Raw genomic sequence first — 22206 nt, 5'->3', positions numbered from 1 at the left:
GCCCGAGACAGAATTCGAACCTGCAACTGAAGCGGTCGCGCGGTTACAGACTGAAGCACCTAGAAGCGCTCGGCCACACTGGCCGCCAAATATGATCATTCAGCTCCCTTTCATTTAACGGTTCATCATTAACATTACTTCCCAAATAGTGACCCAAACAGTTCATGTACTGTAATCATAATTTTAGCTGTATTTTTGTTTAAACCCAAAATCAAAACATAAATTTTAGCTGATATAACATGCATTTATAGTATTACATTTGATAGGCGACTGTGATGTTATTTACAAAACTTACGTGTAACATTCTATACTGCAATATAAAGATATACTCTAGTATTCACCAAAACCGGTTTATTTTAATTTCTATTACCTGATATTTATGCATATATAGTCATCTAAATCGCCCTGCTGTAATGTCACAATGAAACAAATTAAACTTACAGAAGTCACAAAATACTTATTTACATCAACTGAAAAGTAAACTGGGAGCAGGGGAAAGGAAATATTGCTTGAGTGTAGCCAAAATTAAATGTTAATGACACACATGAAGGTTACTTGCTATATGACAATTCTTTTTCCCCAACTGGGCAATTTTTTGGCCTCTAACGTTCTCTTTTTAAAGAATGAAATTAAATATCAGTTCTACATTTAGTTTTAAATATTATTTATTGGCTTACAAAATTGTTGAGGCTTTCGTGGCCACTTGTTGACAAACTGCCTATTGGCTTATGTCTCGGGTTCTTCGGCCGACGTTCATCTAATGATTTTTCTGACGTTTCGCCAGCACGAGTGGCTGGCATTGTCAAAGCTTCACCCTCCATTGCCGGTGGTGAACTGGAGCCGAGCTCGCGGGCGCAGACTATATGTACCTGGCGCGCCAACGTCCGAGGGCTTCTCCGCGGTCATTTCCGGTGCGGTTCTCCTCTTGCTACCTGCGACGGTCGTTCGCTGCAGTACGGGAAGCCAGGATCCGTTTACCTTAAGGCTTTCCTCTTTCTTGTTCAAACTGTTCGCGTGGTTTTTGTATTTCTACAGCTTCTCGGAACAAGCGCGTGTGATAGTGGTTCTCTTCAGCCAGAACTTCCGTGTCGGCGAATTTTATTACGTGGTCGGTCTCATTCAGTGCGTGTTCTGCCACGGCCGATTTCTCCACCTGCCCCAACCTGCAATGTCGCTTATGCTCCTTGATCCTGGTGTTAATGGATCGTCCAGTCATCCCGACATAAACTTTTCCGCATGTGCATGGTATGCGGTATACTCCCCACATTGCAAGTGGGTCTCTTTTCTCCTTCGCCGATCTAAGACACTCTTTGATCTTCCTTGTCGGTTTGAAAATCGTCTTTACGCCATGTTTGCGCAATATACGGCCGATTCTGTCCGTCACTCTGGGAATGTATGGCAGAAAGGCCGTACCCGACATTTCTTTTTCTGGTTCCTTACTTCGCCGAGTGTTTGGCTCAGTTACACTTCTAATATAATTTGTGGAGTACCCATTGCTCCTGAGGACAGTTTCCAGGTGTTGCATTTCTCATTTGAGGTGTTGCGGCTCACATATTCGTCCTGCTCTCGTTACGAGCGTACTAATCATGCCTCTTTTCTGGCTCGGGTGGTGGTTTGACAGTTTGTGCAGGTATCGGTCCGTGTGAGTCGGTTTTCGATACACGCTGTGTCCCAGGTTTTCGCCGTCCCTTGTTACCAGCACATCTAGAAATGGCAGTTTCTTGTCCTTTTCTACTTCCATGGTAAATGTTATGTTGGCATGGAGGCTGTTCAAGTGTCTTAGGAAGTCACCGAGCTGTTCTTCACCATGGCTCCACACCACGAAAGTATCATCGACGTACCTGTACCACACCTTAGGTTTGCAAGTCGCCGAGTCCAGTGCCTGTGCTTCGAATTGTTCCATGAAGAAGTTGGCCACCACTGGACTGAGAGGACTACCCATGGCGACGCCTTCCAGCTGTTCGTAGAAGTCGCCATTCCACGTGAAATAGCTCGTGGTGAGACATGCATGGAAGAGCTTTCTGATGTCTAGCGGGAAAATGGAAGCGATGTGCTCCAGAGCGTCACTGAGTGGCACTTTCGTAAATAACGAAACAACATCAAAGCTGACCAGGATGTCGTTTGGTGCAAGTTTCAGTTTCTTCAGCTTCTCAATGAAATGTCCTGAGTCCTTAATGTATGTGTCGGTCTTCCCCACGTGTGGTTGGAGCAGAGAGGCCAAGTGTTTTGCCAGTTTATATGTCGGTGATCCAGGAGCGCTAACGATCGGTCTCAGTGGAACGTTGTTCTTATGGATCTTGGGTAATCCATACAGCCGAGGTGGTAGGGCTTCTGTGTTGCGCAGGTTCCTCTGTATGTCCGCCGGCAGAGAAGACGCCTTGATCAATCGATTCGTATTCCGTGTGATACGTTGCGTCGGATCTGCGCTTAGTTTTCGGTACGTTGTCGGATCTAATAGGTCTCGGATCTTTTGCTCATAATCTTCGGTCTTCATTAGGACGGTCGCATTCCCCTTATCGGCAGGCAGTACCAATATACTCTTGTCGGCGTTGAGATTCTTAATGGCTTGTACCTCTTCTTTCTTCAGGTTGCAAGCTGGCGGTTTTGCTCGGCGCAGTATCCTGGCTGTTTCCGTGCGTATTTCCTCTGCCCTTTCACAAGGAAGGGCACGAATGGCTGCTTCGGTGTTGGCAATGATGTCCTCCATAGGTATGGTTCTCGGGATGATAGCGAAATTCCATCCTTTTTGAAGAACAGACACTTCCTCTTCGGTCAATTGTCGTGCAGTGACAGAAGAGGAAGTGTCTGTTCTTCAAAAAGGAGGGAATTTCGCTATCATCCCGAGAACCATACCTATGGAGGACATCATTGCCAACACCGAAGCAGCCATTCGTGCCCTTCCTTGTGAAAGGGCAGAGGAAATACGCACGGAAACAGCTAGGATACTGCGCCGAGCAAAACCGCCAGCTTGCAACCTGAAGAAAGAAGAGGTACAAGCCATTAAGAATCTCAACGCCGACAAGAGTATATTGGTACTGCCTGCCGATAAGGGGAATGCGACCGTCCTAATGAAGACCGAAGATTATGAGCAAAAGATCCGAGACCTATTAGATCCGACAACGTACCGAAAACTAAGCGCAGATCCGACGCAACGTATCACACGGAATACGAATCGATTGATCAAGGCGTCTTCTCTGCCGGCGGACATACAGAGAAACCTGCGCAACACAGAAGCCCTACCACCTCGGCTGTATGGATTACCCAAGATCCATAAGAACAACGTTCCACTGAGACCGATCGTTAGCGCTCCTGGATCACCGACATATAAACTGGCAAAACACTTGGCCTCTCTGCTCCAACCACACGTGGGGAAGACCGACACATACATTAAGGACTCATGACATTTCATTGAGAAGCTGAAGAAACTGAAACTTGCACCAAACGACATCCTGGTCAGCTTTGATATTGTTTCGTTATTTACGAAAGTGCCACTCAGTGACGCTCTGGAGCACATCGGTTCCATGTTCCCGCTAGACATCAGAAAGCTCTTCCATGCATGTCTCACCACGAGCTATTTCACGTGGAATGGCGACTTCTACGAACAGCTGGAAGGTGTCGCCATGGGTAGTCCTCTCAGTCCAGTGGTGGCCAACTTCTTCATGGAATAATTCGAAGCGCAGGCACTGGACTCGGCGACTTGCAAACCTAAGGTGTGGTACAGGTACGTCGATGATACTTTCGTGGTGTGGAGCCATGGTGAAGAACAGCTCGGTGACTTCCTAAGACACTTGAACAGCCTCCATGCCAACATAACATTTACCATGGAAGTAGAAAAGGACAAGAAACTGCCATTTCTAGATGTGCTGGTCACAAGGGACGGCGAAAACCTGGGACACAGCGTGTATCGAAAACCGACTCACACGGACCGATACCTGCACAAACAGTCAAACCACCACCCGAGCCAGAAAAGAGGCATGATTAGTACGCTCGTAACGAGAGCAGGACGAATATGTGAGCCGCAACACCTCAAACGAGAAATGCAACACCTGGAAACTGTCCTCAGGAGCAATGGGTACTCCACAAATTATATTAGAAGTGTAACTGAGCCAAACACTCGGCGAAGTAAGGAACCAGAAAAAGAAATGTCGGGTACGGCCTTTCTGCCATACATTCCCAGAGTGACGGACAGAATCGGCCGTATATTGCGCAAACATGGCGTAAAGACGATTTTCAAACCGACAAGGAAGATCAAAGAGTGTCTTAGATCGGCGAAGGAGAAAAGAGACCCACTTGCAATGTGGGGAGTATACCGCATACCATGCACATGCGGAAAAGTTTATGTCGGGATGACTGGGCGATCCATTAACACCAGGATCAAGGAGCATAAGCGACATTGCAGGTTGGGGCAGGTGGAGAAATCGGCCGTGGCAGAACACGCACTGAATGAGACCGGCCACGTAATAAAATTCGCCGACACGGAAGTTCTGGCTGTAGAGAACCACTATCACACGCGCTTGTTCAGAGAAGCTGTAGAAATACAAAAACCACGCGAACAGTTTGAACAAGAAAGAGGAAAGCCTTAAGGTAAACGGATCCTGGCTTCCCGTACTGCAGCGAACGACCGTCGCAGGTAGCAAGAGGAGAACCGCACCGGAAATGACCGCGGAGAAGCCCTCGGACGTTGGCGCGCCAGGTACATATAGTCTGCGCCCGCGAGCTCGGCTCCAGTTCACCACCGGCAATGGAGGGTGAAGCTTTGACAATGCCAGCCACTCGTGCTGGCGAAACGTCAGAAAAATCATTAGATGAACGTCGGCCGAAGAACCCGAGACAGAAGCCAATAGCCATTTATTGGCTTGTTTGTTCCTTGAAAATATCTTTCAGTACGCCACTGAATATGAAACTCACAAATTCCTGGCTACGATAATTTACTCATTACATTTCAGAACTCTTCTCTCAGTTTCCGATTTTAAAGCTCATGTACTGACAACTGCATCTGGAACTGAGTATACTGGTAACCAACGCAGAAACAGTCTTCACAATAGGGACATCTGTTAACAATTTAAGAATATGTTTAACTGTTTCATGAGCACTAAGTATTTCTGTAAGCTTATTTATTAAATTATAGAAATACTTCTCAACAAGATTTTTTTAAAATTTGATCAAAAATTGTTTTCATCCTTCTAACATGACATCAGTGTGGCTAACGTATTGTAATTGTTCTTGCACATACATAGAGGGATCCACAGGTGAGTGTATTGTAGCTGAAATAATGAGTCACTGCTAGTTTATAAATCTCCAACTTGAGCTTTGATCGGCTTCCCCATTTGTATATGTATTGGGAGGTTACTGAAATTCTGTACAAAATGAATAATGACGTATAATGTTTATTATAATGATTTAAGTGCTTTCTCTTTTTAAGCTGTTGCACACATAACTTTCTTTCATTCAAATTTTCCTCCTCTTTAACACATTTATATATGAAAATGGTATATTTGTCTTTAGTGGACTCTCGTGCCTGGCGCATTTATTACAAAACATTATATTGGGCGAGAGAATTTTTTGTTTACTTCTCATGTCTTACTGTTGTGCACTCATGGCTATTTAGATAGTCATATGGCTGACGAATTCAATGAGGAGTAGCAGAAATAAGATTAGCAATAAAATCAATCTAAGTACCAATATGTAGAGGGACTGAAACTGTTCCGCTAAACTGTAAGCAAAATAACACGTGACAAATGTAGCAAGGACGACATAAAAAGTGGATTAACACAGGGGAAGAGGACTTCCATGCCAAGAGGAGTCTTCTAGTAACGAACATTGGTTATAACCCGAGGAAAAAATTTCTGAGAAATGTATGTTTGGAGTAAGGCATTGCATGCTAGTGAATCATGTACTGTGGGAGAATGAGAAAAGACGAGACTCGAATCTTTTGGGATGTGCTGCTATGGATGCTGTTAAAAATGAGGTAGACTGATGAGATGAGGAATGAAAAGGTTCTCAGGATAACCAACGAAGTAACGGCAGGGGCAGCAAGATAGGATATGTATTAACACATCAGAGAATAATGTACATGGTACTAGATGGAGCTGTAGAGAGTTTAAACCATAGGAGTAGACAGAGATTGGAATATGTCCAATAAAAGATTAAGCACTATGATGTCAGGGCTAATAGGAGATAAAGACGTTAGCTCAAGAAGAGGAATTAGTGACAGAAGACAACAAACCAGTCAAATTACCTGTGGAAGGAAAATATAGGACAGTTGCTCATGGAAAGACCTGGGGTAAATCATTTTAACCTGCATTTTTCAAATGAGAAGGCACTTCACTATTCTCTTTAAATTGAGTACATAAATGATTTCCAGTTATAAAAGATTTGTAGAGACTGATTTTACATGTTTCACAGTCACCTAGTACATCTACCTTTTTCAGTATACAACCTGCTACATAAACTAAGACCTGCAGATCTACAGACTGAAACACATCATCTGAATAATAATTAAAATTAACTGAGGCATATCAGTGTCATTATCATCATTCAACTCACTTTCATTTGAATGTTCATCATCAACATTACTTCCCAAAAAATTACACAAAATGTTCAGTGAAGTATAATCAGAATTTTCAGAATTACTTACACTCAAGGTTCTGAAAGCCAAGGTCCTATGATTCATAACATAAGTCTTTAGAACTTTCTACAAGCTCGGAAATTAGCGACACAATGCTACCTTCTACAAGAAAAGAAATTGTCTAGAGCGTCTTCATTCAATGCCTTTATTGTAAGTACATAAAGCCAACTTCTTTTCAGTTCTTCCACAATAAAATAATGGACATTAATATCATCTGTCAATCTTTTATAAAACTGAATTCATTAGTCTTGTTTCTACCTGTATTCTAATCCACTATTTGCTGTTTGCCTACTGACTTCAAGAGGCTAAAACAGTTCTACAAGTGGTGAATTTTCTGACATTACCACACTGAAATATTGTCCCATCCTTTGGATACTGTTCACTACTGTTCAACAACTGAAGGAGATGATCGATCTTTCCTACATTCTCAGCTGTGTATTCTTAGAGGGTAATATCTGTATTCGCACATATTTTTCAACTGTTATTCCAATTTTATTGCTCTTTTGTACAGCATCAACATTCATCTTCTTCCCAATGTAGTAATCAGAAAAGTTAAAATGTTCTGCTTCTACTTTAGGTGGAATTCTGAACTGCTTTTTTTACCAGAAAGAAAAGTGCACATATGTACTCCAAGTTTGCTTCCATTTTATATCCTAATAGACAAAGATAAATTGTTTTCGTTACTCATAGTACATAGCATCATTAAGAGATGTTACGTCAAAGAGCAGAACACTTTTCACTTTCATACACATTACTAAGTTCCATTGCTAAGATTGTTGATAATGCCAGATGAAATTCTGTACCATGTGATGTATGAGAAAGCGCTGACTTAAGGAGTCAGGCAGAGGGAGAAGAATGTGTGCAAGTATTGCTACAATCAGAGACTATGATTCTAAATAGATAAAGGAAACATCGTATCTTGTATAAAACAACACATTGTTGTGGGTGGTTTATATACATGCTTTAACTATTTATATATAAATATTTTAGTCACACCTTTTTCTCCTTCAGTGAAATGAAATATTCTGTGGTATATAGTTCTTTTAGAGTTTTCATCTGACTCTTCCCATTCTGTATATTTTTCTCCCTTTTTTTTTCAATTTACTTTTGCTGAAAACTATATATCGATGTAATTTTTACATTTTCCTTTTCTTGAAATTAAAATCACGCTTTGAAACTCCAGATCCCATTGTACCCTTACTATCTACAGCATCATAAACTGGTTTGAATAACAAGCTGTTCTCACCACCATGTGTACAGTGGAAAATGGGCTGGTTAGTTCTTTCAATATTTTAGCGTTCACAATGTAAACTTTGCCATGCATGCTTCAATTTGTATCTGATGTTAGAGCGAAAACAGTGTCAACAGTACTACTACTACTAATACCACCACCACCACCACCATCACCACCACCATCATCACCAACTTCATAGCATAAATGGGGAGAAGATTGGTGTAAAAACAGTTCTGCATACTTTACAATAATTCCATGATTTAGAGCATGCCTAAAGACATTTAAAGGAATTTGCTTGGCAAAACTGATCCTGACACTCATAACAGCAATTACAGTTAATGTCTTTAGCTGTCTTACTAATGTATTTTCTATTGTTTAATGACTCACTCTTTGATGCAGCAATTATAGAAATGTTCATTCTAATATTTTTGGTTTGTACAGAGGTTTACAAAGTAACCACTTCTTCATACATGAATATTTGAGTCTCAAACTGGAATTTTTTTCTTCCTGATCCTTCTTCATGTATAATGTAAATCAAAACAACAGTTCTGAAATAAAAAGGGTCAATTAGATTTCAAATTGAGTTTTCTGTATCAATCTTCCACAAACCAATTTAATTATTGTCTTAATGCTGTGACTGTTCTGCCTTGGTTACTATTATGGAAGGTAACATTCATTACAGATAAAATTTCATTAACAAGAATTTAACCAACTTGTGCTCAAATATTACAGACAGGTTTTTCTATTTACAGAAAAAAATGTCAGTGTAAAGACGCACTGCTAATTGTGATGGGACAACTAGAGTGCAGAGCTTTTTTCAAATATTTATTTAATGCTCCTACCTCTTAACACAGAAGGGATATGCAACTCTTCTGTGCTGTCAGACATGAGTTATTTCCACAAATAATAGACTATAATTTGATGTGCTACTACTATGTAGAAGGATGAATTTACCAAAATATTGCTCATTTGTATTACATATCTGCACTCATTGCAGTGTGAGCAACCTTCCACTGTGTTTAATATAGCTACAAATTGTTCCACAACAGCCCTGCAACGCAACTGCATTCAACAAGCTTACTGGTAGAGTTGATGTTGTAACGCTACTATTTGTACCATATAAGCACATGTCACTACATATCACTAACTACCAAATCTAGCTGTATATTATGATAAATAGTTAATGATGAAAATCTCTATTATGTATTGCTGAGCATTACAGTGGGAGAAGGTTTCTGCTGCACTAGATATTCCCACAAAAATATGTGAAAATCATTCTAGTAGAAAGACATGCTTTTTTTAAATTTCAAGTAGAGTGTAAGGTGTTACTGATATGTTACGTGACAATACGGCCTTCGTCAATATGCTCATAAGAAACTCTTTCTAACATGAAAAATGGTTATGTACTGCTCAGAATATTTATTGCCTAAGAAAAACAAATCTTATAATAATTCTTGAGGCATTACAATTACAGATCAGCTCAGAGGCAACATGTAATAACGTTGAGCAGCTTACAGCTTATTTTTCACTTTAACCTACAGTGTTATTTCAAATAGAGCTTCCTTCCTTCCAAATACTAGCACCACAACAGTAGTTACGCAAATGCGGTCTCATGTTATTAGTAGGTACTAAAGACAAGAAATTTTATCAGAAATCAATGCATTACATCAACTCTCTCTCTCAAAATAAGATTTCAAAGCGAATAATACAACAGTCTGACGATTTCATATAACTAGAGCTTACCTCATGCAGTAGCATTCAGTGCTGGAAAAGTGAATTCAAAGCATTCCATATAATCATCCCATGTACAAATGTGCACTTCTATGTAGAATAATTTTGCTCATCATACTGTCACCAAGATGCAAAACATACTAAGGTGCAAGATAGAAGACTATTCAAAGCAGAATTACACGCACACTCTGTGACAAAATTTAATAAAGGTGAAAACCAATTATGTCAAAAGCTTGTATCATGGAATACTCCATTAAATACGACAAAGCGTGAAAATTAGATGTGGACGGAAACGAGCATTTGAGCTATGTAGGCCCAGTTAGAACGCCGTACAATGAACCCGGATTTTGTTTTATATGAACCAAAAATAAATATGAATCGTTTGCGCCATCCAGTGATATAGAAGCGAGCAAAAATGAAGAGAAATATGAGCTTCAAACTTACAACGTTTTTAAAGCGTACCATATACATACAAAGTCGTAATTAGGAATACAATGCTGCAAAACTAGTTTGTGTTATGAACAAATCCAAGACAAATATGGAAGAATTTACACCACTCACTATGAAAACGAGATTATTAAAGTTGAAGAGATCCAAATGGCCTGGCACCGAACTAAGGTTATATTACCCGATGTCCCTATACAACCTCCTGGCGTCTTCTGCCACGGAGCTGTGTGAGTTGACTGAGGAGGCACAGATGAAGACAGTTCGTTTCCGCGTCGGAGTGGCCCCTAGCAGCGACACCTATCTGCACTTGTAGTTCCATGTGTCGGTCTGAAGCCATGTGATGCCCAGCCTGGAGTTATGATACTTAGCTGACCTTAAAGCGACGTGCTGGAAACGTATTGTGTGCTCCTTGTAAACACTGTCAATCCCACATAGCTTATTTATTTTAAATGTATTGGTCTTACTTTATTTTAGGGTTGCAAGGGAACATTCCCAAGTATCAATAAACGTCCATGGTGAAACTTGGCGGTTGTGCAGGTGGAAAAAGTAATGCAATACCTGTTTTGCTGTTTGTGCCCAATTCCACTTTTAAGAGGTAAAACACAACCCAAAAGGTAATTCGACATTTTAAATTTAGCAGTAATATCTTCGAAATGATGATATAAAAAAAATTTTCTCATATAAAAGTTGATTTGATGTTAATGTTCTTGAAAAATGTATAACAGAATTTTGTAGTACTTTGAAATTTCGTATAATACCCCACCACCATTAATTCTGAAGAACTAACATTTTTCTTACAACATAAAGAAGCTTTCAAGTACATCATACACATGTAATAAAGCTGGTTGCTGAAATACCATTTTCGGAAAATACGGTTGCACAATGTGCTGTCAGAGTATTTTCAACGTACATAATTGAAATTTATAAACATTTATTATAGGTCTAGTTATTTATTTTACTGTAGCGGCCCTACCGTTTGGGATAGGAGAAGTCAGTTTTGGTGCAATATCTCTGAGTGCCCAAGTTACAGCAAGGTGGGAGCCTGTTTACAGTGAGTTATACCCACCAGCAGCTTCGAAGTAAAATAGAGGCCACAGGAGCGTAGAACCGCCGGATAAAGCACATGCAGCGGTTTGCATGGCGCAAGTCACAGGAAGAAGTGTCCCACTAGCAAACCTAAGTGTTATGATTACATGACAAAGAGTGGCGCATTTAGCAAAACAGAGGCGCACAGCCACATATAAATAGGTGCTGGTTCACTAACAAAGCATTCAAGCGTGGCAGCTCTCCTGGACGGCGGGGCGTGTCAGACCACTGGCTACACGCAGCAGCAGATGGGGTGCCAGCATTCTGGTCCACAGCGGGTTGCTGGTTTGACCCTCTGAGGCCAACGTGGGCATTCAAGTGTAGAATCTCTCCTTGATGGCGGGGTGTGTCACACCACTGGCTACACACAGAAATAGATGGGGCGCCAGCATTCCAGTCCACTACAGGTCACTGGCTCGACCCTCTGAGGGTGACACGGTGTCCACAGCCAGTCAGTGGTGGCCACTCCACGGATCGCTACCAAGGGCAATCATCTTTACTCCCAGCTCGCAGCACAGGCATCCAGGGCGAGGCCGCCAGATTCGGTCGCCTGATCACGGGTGCTTGTTGTAGCCATGATCTTAGCCATGCTGGCGACGAAGCAAGCAAGAGGCCCCATGAGCAGCACTGAGACAACAGGAACGAAGACTACTGAGTCAACTGTAGACGCATCCTGACGTCAACACAACTCTGTGGCCGTACAAGGCCGACACACAACTGGGCGTTGCACAGGTCGCTGAGGCAGCCATTCCACATCAAGCCATTTTGCAGACAGTTAAGTGGCGTCCTCAGCACTGCGGGACCCAGTGACACAGGCTGTGTCCTCACAGGGGCACTGTAGTTGGAAACAATAAATCACTTGGAGAGCTTGGACGAATCTTAATAGGGTGCCTTCTACCTCTTCCTGCTACATTTGGTGTTGCTGCTACATTGGATTTCACAAGTTCCTACTACATTATTTTCGTTTGCATTATGTTTAAATTGTTATTTTATGTTTTACATTAACTTTTTAGTTTATTGTTTTCCATACATGTGTTTTTTAATCTACAATAATAAGTAACTCATTATTAAGATAAGAAATTAGTATAGTAATGATGATGCTTAAAACATAACGTTTCCTTATACCATGCACATAAAATGAAAGACATTTCTTCGCATAATAGGCACAATATAGAACATAGCATCAACCGAAATTCGTAGGATTTTAAAATGTTGCAGGTGATCTCGTAAATATCCTGATTTATATCTGGTGTATTTCAGTATGTTGGCAAGCTGTCGCGAAAAGAAGTGATTGGATGCTACCGATGCAGCTTAATTGTGTTGTTCCTTAAGTGGAGATTGACATCAAAATCATTCAACAGAACTAGACCTGAAAATTTTCTCACATAGTTCTTCCAACATCGAAGGCCATATACATCACATGACTGTACCTGTGACATCAAGCCCTTTGGCACACCAGATGAACAAAGTGCTTGCTCTTAGGTACGTTCCCCTATAATGTTCCTTCACACTGACATTCGTAATAATGTAACAGTAACACAGATTTTTCTCCCTGACTGGGAGAGGAAACATCTATCAAATATCTTTTGACCTGGTCAGAGGTTTGCTTACCAGATTTACATGTTGGTGTAAGGAAATTAGGGGCTTCAAAAAGAGACTCTCAAATTCTCGGTCCAGACTCACCATCAGTTTCTTTTAAAACTATGAAAGGCTAATGCTAAGTGAGAAATAACCGTTTTGACTAACGTACCCGAGAACAAGAAATTTGTTAGTATGGTGATCCCAAAGGACTCGCTGCTTCAGGTGCAGACATGGTAAATTTACATCTTTCGATGTTGGAAAAACATTCTGAGAAGATTTTCAGATCTAGGTCTGTTGACTGATTTTTATCTCAATATACAATAGAAAAAATATAATTAAGCTGCAGCCACTAGTTCATAATCAATTCTTTTCACCATGGCTTACCATTGTACTTAGATGTGCCTAAGACAAATCATGATACTGAGAACATTAGACATGACATTTGAAATCCTTCTGAACTTTGTTTTATTTTGTGTTCTTTGTCATATGAGAAGAAATTTTATGTGCCTGGTGTAAGAAAACATTGCATTTTAAGTATTTATTTATAGATTATCATTATAGTAATTATTCTGTATCATAATAATGAGTTACCTGTTATTGACAATTAATAAATTATATGCATGTGAAATGGCAACCTAAAAAAGAAAGAGAATAGTGAATGTGAAATGTAAAATAACAACTTAAAACATAAAGCAAATATGAATAAAGAAATAACTAGACTACTAATGAATATTTTAATTACATGTGTTGAAATTTCTCTGAGGGCACATTATTTAGGGCATATTTTTCAAAAGTAGTATTTCAGAAACGAAGCTTTTTGTATTGATTGAAAGCTTCTTTAGATTATGTTGTAACAACTGATGGTTGAGGTGTATCTTGCAAAACTTCAAATTATCACAAATTTCAATTATTTAGTTTTCTATAGCGTTCAAATTTTATATGAGAAACAATTTTTATGTATGATTGTTTCTAAGGTATTCCAAGCCTAATATGCCAAATTGATTCTGGGATGTGTTTAGTCCTCAAAAATGAAATAACGCATAAATAAAGAAATACTTATTGCATTATTTTGCCTGCTCCACATTTGACACTTGCAAATGTTCCATTGTTATAATAATTAATTTTTTGCAATACTTTTAAACTTTCGTAATTCATCCCTTATTAGTTGTTGAAGTTTGTTTTCTGCAGCGACAAATGATATAAACGTTATTGCTAAAATGAAGGTGATTGATTAATACATGACCCATATACAAGTGTCTCACCTTCTTTTCCAACATTTAAGGGTCCAAATATTTTCTGTTCCATAGCTGAGAACCTTTTCATGCTACAGAATCTCCTTATGTGACTATTGTTTCACTTTCGAATTTCTTGTCATCCTGAAAAAACAATAAGATTTAAGCATGTATTCTTCAGCATACTAGCTTGTGTTAAATTTACCATTTTGTTCTCAAGAGCTGTTACTACCGATTTTCTGGCAACCAAGCTGAAATCTTGCTCACCATACATGGGTCCAGTGGCGAAATGAACCAAAAGAAAGAAATGGTTATTTTTAAACAATAAATTGACAGCCTAGTTCCTAAGAGATTTGAAATAATTTATTACAGCAAACCGATTTCAGCTATTTTGTGACCACCTTCAGTTCAAATATTAAAGTCTTGAAGGCTCGTGTAATACAAGCACATATTCCAACTTCAACAACAACGTAGCTGCTAAGGGACATATTTTGAACTGAGATCAATTCAAAATTTCTTCATTAGCTGCTATATTATTCTGTGCTGGCGCCACGAAGTCGTCATATGTGCTTTTATTATATGAGCCCTCAAGATTTTAATATTTGCACTAAAGATGGTCATAAAGTTAAATAGATTTGTTCTAATAAACGATCTCAAACTTCGTACAACCGAAGCTGCCACTTTTCTTGTTTACAGCACTAAAATTTCGGTCATTGTACACATGGTTCCCAATGGAATCCAACCTTTAAATGATTATTTCCTTGGAATTTATGTCAGTTTCGTCTTATGTTACGACTTTCATCACAGATTTATTATTTACTGATTTCTCAAGGAATTCGTTAAGAAACGTGACAGATATGAAACAAGTTCTTGTTGTGGTTTAAGATCGTTTGGAGTTGACCGAATCTAGCTGATGCGCTTCATATTCATTGATCTGCATACCCATCGGGTAACACGCAATTAAACAACAAAACTGGCCAACCAAGTAAGGTGATTTCTACTGTATTTTATGTGGAATGGTTAACTGGGATTAATACCTGCTGCTTAATCCATGACAGACATGTGGGCGGAAGAAAACTGACGTCATGAGCTGTTCCATACCTTGTTTCCTTACGAAATTTCCTTTCACAAAGCCACTGTTTCTTACGTGAATACACAACTAAATCTCAACTACATAATTTCTACTGTGGAATCTCAAACAACATGGATTTGGTTTGCCAGGATATGATAGTCTACTAGCAGACTCATTAACCACAAGATGAGTTTTTTTCACCTGTTATAATTCATGACAAAACTTGAAAGGAATCACAGGATTTAATGCAACATAAATGAACACTATTAAAAGAAAAGTATAATTCTACTTCGGTCACCTAGTGAACTATTGTTTATGAAATGCGAGGAAACCATCCTTAACACTGTCCAACGTAGTTGTCGTTTAAAGATTGGAAAGAGGTGTAGGAAGACGGAGGTGGAGACTCTTCAGTTACTGAAGTATGGGCCCACTACGTCCAACAAGACCAGTTCTACCAACCACTAGCTACAGATTGTAAGTGCTGGGGGCATGCGTCTGGTAGGACTAGGCGCATCTACGACCATCCCATAAAGAGGGACAAATACATAGGAGTCAGTCACCAAAGGAAATATTCCGTGTATGTAAGTGGTCATTTTGTTCTCAGTTAATCAGTCTCGAAGGCTGATTGTATTGGACTATAGCAGTGATAAAGTTCAGTGGATGTGGTTGGCTAAAGGCGGATGTTTAGGCTCAATGAAATAAGTTCAAAAGCCACCTACAGGATAGATATTCGATCTGAATGTTGATACTCGTTAAACTCAGAGCCTTAAGTTTTATCGTTTAAGCTAGGCCAGTGGTCCAAAATCTATAACTAAACACCACTTGATCGGGTGAGGCCCAGAGTTTAGGCAACCAGTCACAAAGTTAACTCCCTCAAAATCCGCGGAAGTACACTGCTTAGAACTCTGCACACAAATGCCGAAAAGCCGGCCGAAGTGGCCGCGCGGTTCTGGCGCTGCAGTCTGGAACCGCGAGACCGCTACGGTCGCAGGTTCGAATCCTGCCTCGGGCATGGATGTGTGTGATGTCCTTAGGTTAGTTAGGTTTAACTAGTTCTAAGTTCTAGGGGACTAATGACCTCAGCAGTTGAGTCCCATAGTGCTCAGAGCCATTTGAACCATTTGAGCCAAATACCGAAAAGACAATAACACACTGCAAATTGAGTTGTTCGGGATACTTAAAGATTGCCATCACAACAGTACAAGTTTAACTGCTTTCCTAAAGATACAAAGATTACACGAAGTTACGTTTGGCACGCGAGTTTACGCAATAAAATGAAGATTAATAGGAGGTATTGAAACATTTCCCCAATATCTGTAAAGAAATGAAAGAAGTTAACTGTAATTTCAGTTTAAACTAAATCAGCCAAATACCTCTGTTCAAGATAACAGAGAAGCGCTTGAAAAAGAGTGTTTATAACTTTCCAAGTGCAGCGGAGGTATGCCCACTATTCCCTTGTCCGGGAGAGACCATCCCGCATGTGATGGAAGGGGTTTTCTTTACCAACTATCCACCAGGCCCATGCAAAAACAGACTTCCACCCCGAGTAACTGACTAACCTATGTGGTTGCAACATTGCCCATCTACAAGTTAGGTTGGCTCTACCTTTTCATTACTCTTCGAGATCTTTTGTCGTGCTGAAGCGAATGATGAAATACTCCCATTTCGTCACATACTTATTCGCGCAGGGTAAAGAGAAAACTAAACGAACTATGCATGGGAAAATAAATAAATACAGGTACTCTTCGCTTTTACAGAAACTAAATGTTGCTGTGGCAGCGCGAAATAGCAGAAAACACACACACGTACACCAACTTATACAACCCTGATTTTGAACTGTAGTCAAATATAGCAGCGTCCATAGGCAGCAGGTATTTTACACATGGACATGTTTGTACGGAATTGAATGTACATCGATATATCTAACGATGCATCTATTCTACAACAAGTCACATGCTAGATCACTTCAAACATGTTGTGTACATAACGAAGTCTTTAGGAATAGCTACTGATTTTCGTAGGCTTTAGAGACGTTACATTATATTAATACTTGCTTCATAGATCACGAATGCGACATTTCGTTATGATGTGGAACATGTCTGTATAACATAAGTTTTCTGTACACAATATATATTTTTTCCTATTTCATTTCTAAAAATCCATCTGCGGAGCAGAAGGAGTTGTCATTCAGGAATTCTTTTAATTTGTTTTCAAATGCTGTTTGACTACGTGTCAGACATTCAGTGCTATTGGTACATGACCAACGATTTTTGTGGCAGCGTAATTCACCACTTTCTGCATCAAAGTCAGATTTAACGCTGAATAGTGTAGTAGCTACGCACTTTGTTATTATGGGTTATTAATAACAAATATCGTAAGTGAATATATGTATTTCGAAGGTAGTATGAATTTCCCTAGTTCCTTAACTAAATGTCTGCAGTGTGGTCTTCGGTGGGCTGTAGCTATTATTCTGATTACACACTTTTGTGCAACGAATACTTCTTCTCTTAATGATCAGTTACCCCAAAATATGATACTATATGAAAGCAGTGAGTGAAAATAGATATAGTAGGCTAATTTACTGATATGTTTAACACTAAAATTTGCAATAACCCTATTAGCATGAGAAGCTGAACATAAACGTTCAATGTGTTTCTTCCAACTCAATTTCTCTTCAATGAATACACACAGAAACTTTGAATACTCTGCCTTAGCAACAGACTTCTGATCAAAGTCTGCATTTATCAACAGCGTTATACAGTTTGCTGTTCAGAACTATATATACTGTGTTTTCTCAAAATTTAATGAGACTCCATTTGCGGAGAAGCACTTAGTAATTTTCTGAAAGAGAAACTCATCGACGACGCATTTTCGATTTCTACGAAATTGTGCAGACCAGTTGAAAAGTGTAACTGTCAAACCTTCTGAGCGTCATTTTCACAAAACATGTTGTCAGTGCTATTGCGTTTTTGATAGTCTATTACACGTCCCTAAACTTGTTCCTAGTGCCAAATCACGGAAAAACGTTTCATTCATTACCAGATGGGATATATTAGAAAAAAGTTAAGCAAGGCCTTTGCTTATGACGATTTACTAAAGATTGTTGAGTCAGCTAAGCTACGACTCCATTCCATGTAATGTCAACAAATTACTTCTTCGATTTTAAAGATGCTGCTGAAACAGTGTTGTCATGCACGCGAGTAGGATCTAATAATACAGTATTATCAAACTGTCTCATACTCATGAATAACAAATAACTATTCTTCCTCTGAAACAGAAGAATGTGAAACATGGCATTGTCGTCAAAGGAGGAAAGCCCAAGGCTGATGTGTAGCATGGTGTACTCCAACTGAAAGACCAGCCGCGTTTATCAATTGAAAAACAAAAATATGTTGTCGATGTTGCCATTTCTTCCTCAACAGTATGGGGAGGCAAACAGTAGACTTTGCGACATCTGATGGAGCTATGTAAGAGACAGAAGTCAGTACTGAAAGATTTTTTATTGAATTTAGTTTTGTTATTGTCTTTTAAAAAATTAATGGCTGTAGGAAATTTCTTTTCTTGTTACTAGTTAAAACATTTCTTCTGTATTTCTGTACTTGTATTATCACAAGTAAAATTTTGTGCCTGAGTACTGATGCCACTTAAAACAAAACTTCCTTACTGCCATTTAGAATCAGTCAGTTTCCTAGTAAGGGACTTACAACGTTCTTAGTATGACGTGAGCAACATAATTCTGTGGTATCAGAGTACCTTCTCAGTTTCTGCATACAAATAAGTTATATATGAAAAGACATCAATTGTTCTTTGATTCTCTTGACAAATTTGAGATTTTGCATGTAGAACGTTTGATATTTTTACTCTCTAGCTGTAAATAGTATTTTCTGAATCTCATTCATTACCATGAGTTGAACAAAGGGACACTAAACTTTGTTGTTGAGTTAGGCCTTTAGAAAACCAACGAATGACTTCGTGTGGAATTTCAAATTTATCACAACAGTGACTCTTTAAACGTTAAATCTAAATAAGTAACTCAGGCAGTTTCAGAGTTGCCATTGTTTTAAGAATAACAAATGAAAATTGCTAAAGGAATGTTACTGTCACATCAAAACACCGCCATCAATTGATTGTTGTATAAACGTAAAAGATGGTGCTCGTGCTTCGTTTTACTTCCTTTGAGATTTTCTTTTCATCTGCTGTCTTAGCGAGTAAAACAGAAGCCTCCGTAACAAGAAGCTTTGCGGCATCTAAGCTTGTGAGCCTTATTTTGCAACGCGTAGTCTGGTTGTGCTCTACGAAGCGGTATCAGTTATGCACTTTGCTATACTCTACTGGATGCTGAAAGGTTAAAGGGCAAACGTGCGTCTTTTGAGCCTACAAACATAAGCTCGAGACGAGGTAGGCTCTGTAAATACTTAATTCAGATTCAGAAGACGTTGCAAATGGTTTCTGAACGACCAGGGGACACTGTGTTCTCCGCCGAGCAGGTATCATACCAATATTCCGAAACATTAACGAAACAAAACTACGTTCTTCACCCAACAAAATATGTAGTCCACTGTGGATTAGTGAATGTAGTTGGGCGCCAGATTAAAATGACAAAATTACCGAACATTGCCAAGCGGAAAGATTTGCTCAGCTTCGGGTGAAGACAATAACAGACTGAAAAAATTGAAAATTACATTGATTATTGAAGGTTTCAGGTTTCATCATAATTTTGTTACCTTTGTTACAACGAATGCAAAGTTTTGCTTTTACCTCAATTTGTGTCTAACGGCAGCCCATAAATAATTCATTTGCCTGAAGACTTCTCCAACGTAGCCATTGCTGCATGGAATTACCATTGCAGTTTTGATAACCTTTTTTATGTTAGGCGTTTGTTCTCCTTTTGTAAACGTTCTCCACAAAAACGAGTTGAGAGACGTAGAAGTTTGAATTTTAATCGCTCCGAAGTTTTATTTATTAACGTATTTTTTCGTTTAAACTATCTAAATCAGTGATATGAATGGGATTTTAAAAATACCGAACCACTCATACTTCGGAACCGAACACCGAACACGCGACTGGAATACCGAAATTTTCTGTAAATACCAAACATTGGCAATCCTGGTACGCAGGCGAGATGGGGCGACCGATAAGCACAGGACATCTAAGCATGGCATATATATATTTTTCCGAGACAACAGAGCGAGTCAGTTGTGGTGCAAAATGTGGATGAGTGCGACTAACTGTTAATATTTTGAGAAGCTCGTTTACTGGTGAGCCAGCCACTTACCTTGAGGAGGAAGATTACAAAGGCGATAAGGACAGCTAAGCGACCCGCTAACATAAATAGGGAGGACGGGTATTAACTTCCAGCGTCTTGGTTGTCAGAAGTAACAGCACTACGAGACGACTGCACAGTAAAGCAAGTCACTGTCCCACCTTAGCCAGCACCAGGCAGCATTTAGACAACACTACGTCACAACTGCCTCCCGTACCTCATTCGCGCATTTCCATCAAAGGAAAAAAATTATGCAAACACCAGTAAAGGACGTCTGTTTCCACAAATGTCATGAAATAAAGCAAAAACCAGTAAACGATGTATAACACGCCCCTCCTCATAGTTAATATCCTATCAGATTACGAAAGTAGCTTCTTCCTCTGTTATATAAGAAATTTTTCTTATTTACCATAGCAAAGATTGGAGTCATTTAACTCACTGGGACCGGAGCGCTATATGCTACTCTTCTAGATTTGTAGTCTGTTATCTAAAAGCGCTATGTTATAACATCGGACTGTCACCGGCACCACTACATTCATTTCCAGCAGTCTTCACATATTGACTTCGAGAGGTCATCTTCTCCTACGGTTGACGAATTATACCTCTATCGTTGGACTACTTTATGACGACCAAGTCATCAGAATTAGGATATTGCCCGAAACTATTGCCAAACGTTCGGAGGACCTGTTGACAAAAATACCGCACCACCAGCTGTCACCAGCCACCTGGGACACAGCGCCATCACCATCACTGTCAGTCATCACAGTACCAGCTACATCATCACCAGTAGATCAACACATGCAGCATTGCCAGCAACACAGCAGTCACAACATCACCAGAATTAATCCCTACACCGCCAGCCACAAAACCAGCTACGACTTATAAGTCTATAGCAGTAGGTAAACATTTGCTACCCCCGTTCATCCCGCAACTTCCATACCCAACCAAAACCTATCACTAAAACTAACTGAACGCCAAGTATCAGACAGCTTCAAGGTAAAACAAAAAGGACCCAGCTAACTCTTCCAGAGCTACAACTCCACGTACATTTCTTTCCCTTTCTGCTCATCTGATGTGATCCTACCTTTCTAAATTCAAAGGCACTCGTCACTCACTTTCAGCGATACACCCCAGCAATGCGAATGTAGCAACTCATTCCCAAGACAGATTCCTTCATCTTTAAAACTAACGACTCTCATTTCCATTCAGCTGTCCTCCGAATAATTTCCTCTTTCGGAGCAAGTGCCACCATGAAAATCCTTACAGACACTCCACCTAAACAACCTCAGCGTCCAAGCCAACTCCAACGTTGACAGCAGTGACCAAAGAGCTACACAGGGGAAGACACCGAAACTGCACTTAGTTCGCAGTCAGATAACCATGAGCGCAAGTCACTCCGCATTTCAATGCGATAACAGACCTCGCTCCTTAGTACAAGTATTCTCAGAAACATCGAACACAAACGACAATTTTAGCATACAGTTTGCCTTGTTTTCCGCAGGAAGCATCCTGTAGAAGCATTTAGATCCACTACCGAAGCGTGAAAAAGTCAGTGATGCCTCTGCTAACGACCACCTCACAGAAAATTGCAGGAACCCATACACTGCAAGGAAACCACCTTCACAAACAATGCCTTAACCTAAATTCTTCTCCTACCAGCAAAACCTATCACTAATCCCAGACCCACCTACTGTCACAAGTGTAAAATCCCAACCCTCTCCCCAAAAGCCTGAACTCACCATCTCCCTCCACACATTTGGCACACCATTCTACACAAACATCTCTGTTAATCCTCTACGGACTGTTGGATATAAACCATTTTGTAACCTTAAGCCTGCAAAACATACATCCTTTTGCAAGACCCTTCATCTTACAACAAGTAACCCTCACCACCCACACTATCTTCCATCTCAAAATCTACGTCACATTTTC

This window comes from Schistocerca nitens, chromosome 7 (assembly GCF_023898315.1).
Source record: "Schistocerca nitens isolate TAMUIC-IGC-003100 chromosome 7, iqSchNite1.1, whole genome shotgun sequence".
Taxonomy (NCBI): Eukaryota; Metazoa; Arthropoda; class Insecta; order Orthoptera; family Acrididae; genus Schistocerca; species Schistocerca nitens.
The sequence above is the reverse complement of the archived record's forward strand: the minus strand, read 5'-3'. Positions refer to the sequence as shown.